Source organism: Pipistrellus kuhlii, unplaced genomic scaffold (genome assembly GCF_014108245.1).
Source record: "Pipistrellus kuhlii isolate mPipKuh1 unplaced genomic scaffold, mPipKuh1.p scaffold_m20_p_5, whole genome shotgun sequence".
NCBI lineage: Eukaryota > Metazoa > Chordata > Mammalia > Chiroptera > Vespertilionidae > Pipistrellus > Pipistrellus kuhlii.
In genome coordinates, this window is record NW_023425551.1 from 10,049,086 (window position 1) to 10,054,420 (window position 5,335).

Below are 5,335 nucleotides of genomic sequence, written 5' to 3' on the forward strand. Positions count from 1 at the left end.
CATCTTCTTAGCCCTAGTTTTGCAACAAAAACCAAACCAAACACAAACTTTTTCAAGCAAAACTTGTTAATTGCACTTCACACGTTCTGTAGATACCACGTGTTTGAAGGTTATGTCAATACAAGTCAACGCCAAGCAAGATTTTAAACGAATGTTTAAAAACGACATTATTACTAGACCCGATACATTGGTTGCGGGCATGTCCCCAGTAGGGGGTGTGCAGGAGGCAGCTGGTCGATGTTTCTCTCTCATCGACGTTTCTGGCTCTCTATCTCTTTCCCTTCCTCCTCTCTCTAAAATATCAATAAAATATATTTTTTTAAAAAAGAAAAGAAAAGATGCTCAATATAGTATGTCTTTAGGGAATTGAAAATTAAAACAATGATATAATACTATACTTGCATTAGAATAATGAAAGTCTAAAATGCTGACAACAGCAAATCCTGATAAGGATATGGGGCAAAAGGAGCTCCCATTCATTGCTGCAGGGAATGCAAAGTGGTACAGATCCTCTGGGAGACAGTTGGTACAAAACTGAACATGCTTTTTTTTAGTCCTCACCTGAGGATCATTTTCCATGGATTTTTTTTAGAGAGCATGGGAGAGAGAAGGAAAGACAAGGAGAAATATCATTGTGAGAGAAACACATCAGTTGGTTTCCTCCTGCATGAGCCCTGGTCTACAACGGAGATGTGTGCCCTTAATCAAATCATACCCAGGACCCTTTTGTCCTCAGGCCAATGCACTATCCAATGGACCAAACTGGCTAGTTTGGCTAAACATGCTTTTACCATACAATCTGGCAATTGCAATCCTTGGTGTTAACCCAAATGAGTTGAAAACTATACCTACACAAAAACCTGCACATATATATTTAGATAAGCTTTATTTATAATGGCCAAACTTGGAAGCAACCAAGATGTTCTTCATTGGGTGAATGGATAAGCCATGGTACATCCAGATAATGGAATATTATTTAGTCCTAAAAATATATCTATCGAGCCATTAAAGGGAACTTTAATCCATATAACTAAGTGAAAGGAGCCAATCTAAAAAGGCTGCATATTCTTTTATTACAATTATGTAATATTCTAAAAAAGGCAAACTATGGAGTAAGTAAGAAGGTCAGTGATTTCCAGGAGTTAGCAAGGAAGGGAGGGGTGAATAAGTGAAGCATAAAGGATTTTGTCAGCAGTGAAAGTATTCCATATAATTCTAATGGATACATGTCAAAACCCCTAGAATATACAACACAAAAATTGAACTCTAATGTGAACAATGAACTTTGAATGATAATAATATCTGGGTATAGTGTTGGCCTGCAGACTGAAGGGTCCCAGGTTCAATTTTGTTCAAGGGCACATGCCCAGGTTGCGGGCTCCATCCCCAGTGTGGGGTGTGCAGGAGGCAGCCAATCAATTATTCTCTCTCATCACTGATGTTTCTATCTCCCCTTCTTCCTTCCTCTCTGAAAACAATAAAAACTATGTATTTTTAAAAGTGATTTAGAGCAAAGGAAAAACTATAACAAAGGTGGAAAGGAAGGATGGAAAAAAATGTCACCTACTTTAAACATTGGCTTGGTGCTCTCTCTATTGTAGAATACCAGATGGACAGATTGAGGAAAGGATATTGAAAATCTGGACCCTACTAAACTAATGAGAAGTTATTCTGTTTTAACAATTACTCCGGATTTCACTTCTAAGCCTCCTCAGTTATTTTGATTTGTTTTAAGTCTGTCATAATTTCCCGTCAAGTGTATGAAGCAGTCACCTTCCCCTTATAATTTATTCTGGTTCATGTTCAACCAGTGAGGGTGACCCAGATGGGTACAGAGAATGGACTTTTTACCTGTATATTTGGGTATAATTCAGCTCTTTAGTCAGCTACCAGAAAAATAGTTTTACAAGGTTTTACAGGAATTTATGGCTTTTTCCATACTCAAAGACTTTTATTATTATTTTTAAGTATCTTTGAGAATTAGAAATTGAATGCCTAAAGATTAAATTGCTTCCAGATATATCAATACAGACTCTTTGATGATGTGATTTTCCTTTGTACCTTGACTGTCAAACATTTTTTTATTGCTGTCTTTCAATACAAAAACAAAATTAGCAGCAAGTGTACTCTCTGAGGAAAATTAAATAAGATTGCTTCCAACAGCACCAGCAGCTGAATGCTTCTTAATCTTAAGTAATGCATTTTTATCCACCTGGAGAATTTTGGCAATGTAATAATATTCAGAATATACTTGGGTATGGGGATATTTTGATGACCAAATCACTTTTGTACTGTTGTGTTCAAGCGAAACAGCTATTAATCTAAAATTATTTTAGAAAAAAAAAATGGTTATAATTTGTTTAAGTTACTCCATGAAATTAGTTGTTTAATCTCCCACGCCCCTGGAAGAACCTAAATTTCATGAGAGCCAAAACCGGTTTGGCTCAGTGGATATAGTGTCAGCCTGCAGACTGAAGGGTCCCAGGTTCGATTCCAGTCAAGGGCATGTACCTTGGTTGCAGGCACATCCTCAATAGGGGGTGTGCAGGAGGCAGCTGATCGATTTTTCTCTCTCATTGATGTTTCTACCTCTCTATCCCTCTCTCTTCCTCTCTGTAAAAATATCAATAAAATATATTTTTTAAATAAATAAATTTCATGAGAGTAAAACCTATGTCTCTTTTATTCACTAGCAAATTGATACATAAAGTAGCCGCTCAAATATTTATCAAATGAAAGATTTAGTTCATGAATTTCATGTGTCTAAAATCTAATTAAAATTGGGCCCAGACAGCATGGCTCAGTGGTTGAGTGTCAACCTATGAACCAGGAGATCATGGTTCAATTCCAGGTCAGGGCAAATGGAGGCATGCAGGAGGCAGCTGATCAATGATTCTCTCTCATCATTGATGTTCCTATCTTTCTCTCCCTCTCCCTTCCTTTATGAAATCAATAAAAATATTTTTAAATGGGAATAATCTCCAATGGCTCTAAGAAGTAACCTGTAGAAAATTTGATTCGTGGCACTAAAATCAAATTCCTTAGACCACTGATGCTTATTTCAGCTGTGTTATTGAATATGAAGCCAGTGAGGATAGAGAAAGAATACTTTTCTCTGGTTCATTAAACACTTCTATAAATGACAGCAACTGACTATCCGTATAGTCTCTTTTATTTTAAACCATTAAAAAGTGGTTGGGTAGCCGAAACCAGTTTGACTCAGTGGATAAACCCTCGGCCTGCAGACTGAAAGGTCCCAGGTTCAATTCTGGTCAAGGGCATGTACCTTGGTTGTGGGCACATCCCCAGCAGGGGGTGTGCAAGAGGCAGCTGATCGTTGTTTCTCTCTCATTAATGTTTGTAACTCTCTATCCTTCTCCCTTCCTCTCTGTAAAAAATCAATAAAATATATTTAAAAATTAAAAATTAAAATAAAAAATAAAAAGTGGTTGGGTGGCTTCTCCTTGGTCACAGCCATCTCCTACTTTGCATTTTGGCTGTCCTCAGATCCCTCATGAAACTCAAGATTGTCAAAAAGAGGACCAAGACGTTCCCTGGCACCAGTCAGACCAATATGTCCAAATTAAATGCAACTGGTGAAACCCAGAGGCATTGGTAATAGGGTGTAATAGGGTGTACAGGAGATCCAAAGGCCAGATCTTGATGCCCAGCACTGGTTATGGGAGTAAAAGGAAACAAAGCACATGCTGACCCATTGGCTTTTGGAAGTTCCTGGTCCACAATGTCAAGGAGCTTGAAGTGCCGCTGATGTGCAACAAATCATTCTGTGCTGAGATTGCTCACAGTGTCTCCTCTCAGACCCGGAAAGCCACAATGGAAAGGGCAACCCAGCCCTCCCTCATGGCTCAGTGGTTGAGCGTTGACCTAGGAACCTAGAGGGCACAGTTCAATTCCCAGTCAGGGCACATGTCTGGGTTGTGGGATAGATCCCCAATAGGGAGAATGCAGGAGGCAGCCAATCAATGGTTCTCTCATTATTGATGTTTGTATCTCTCTCTCCCTCTCCCTTCCTCTCTGAAATCAATTTTTTTTAAAAAATTTTTAAAGAAAGGGCAATCCAGCTGGCCATCAGAGTTACCAATCCTGATGCCAGGCTGCACAGAGCAGAAAACGAATAGACAAGATTGTATACACATTGTATTTGTGTTACTAGAACATGAAATTCTGCCAAAAAAAAATAGTTGGGTGATAGTTGTATAATAGATACTGTTGTTCCATTAAGCATCTCACTACAATATAATTTTGTGGTGCTAATCATAGTCCTGGACATGGTTATATAAAAGAAACTTTTTTATAAAATCAACAGAAAACAGATGTTTCTCTTGTTTTTGTATGTCAGAATTGCAAAGGCTTTCTGCTATATAAATTGTACATCACTTTATGTTCATTGTATTGATGACAGTGCAAAGCTAATTATGGAGCAATTCCCTGGGGCTCAGTATCTTTGGTCTCCCCTTTAAGACCAATTGCCTACAATAAATGAACTCCCTTAAATAAGTGTTTTTGGCTCATCTCATTTCTCATTTTTGCCTTAGTAAACATGAATATTCATAAAAACTTGTCAATTTCTAAAATATGCTTTTTATTGATTTCAGAGAAAGGAATCATTGATTGGCTGCCTCCTGCATGCCCCACACTGGGAATCAAGCCCTCAACCCAGGCACGTGGCCTGTTGGGGCATCGAACCGTGACCTCCTGGTTCATAGGTTGATGGTTAAGCACTGAGCCACACTGGCTGGGCGGCTTGTCACATTTTAAACAAGGTTTCCTGCTTCCAAAAATATTTAGATTCATTGAAAAAAAAAAAAAAAGTCAGAAATCAACCTAAGAGATACAGTTATGCAAAATTTATCTTTTCCCCAGAGGGCAGCCCCTGGAGGGTCAGATTCACAAATTTGTTTCATTAAATTCAAACAGTGCTGGGACAGTCCCAAATTGTTGAGGACCTGAAGAACTAATATTACAATTCAACTTAAACATATTAATGGGAATTTCCTTTCTCATCATTATCAGCAAATCAAGCAAAAGAGAGACAGTGAGAGATGATGAGGCATAATCTCAAGTACAGCAGTCTAAATACTTCTATGCAATGTAACATAAAAATAAGGAGTACACACAATATAGAAGTAAATGTGTTTGAAAGGCAATAGGAGTCTAGGTGACTTTTTCCCTTCACAACTCTAACAAAGCCTTCAAAAGCGATGCACCCAGACCATCAGCGGCTTCGATGTGTTTAATGCACAGTAAAAGGCTTCACTAGCCTCTCCAGTGAATGATTTGACAAAATAAAACCCTCAATTTAAACCATATTACA

The 5,335-nt window shown here is 38.1% G+C and overlaps 1 pseudogene; it reads left to right on the top strand.

Moving 5' to 3' along the window:
• The first annotated feature begins 424 nt into the window (after positions 1 to 424).
• LOC118705465 lies at positions 425 to 4,199 on the top strand (annotated as a pseudogene).
• Positions 4,200 to 5,335: the final 1,136 nt, after the last annotated feature.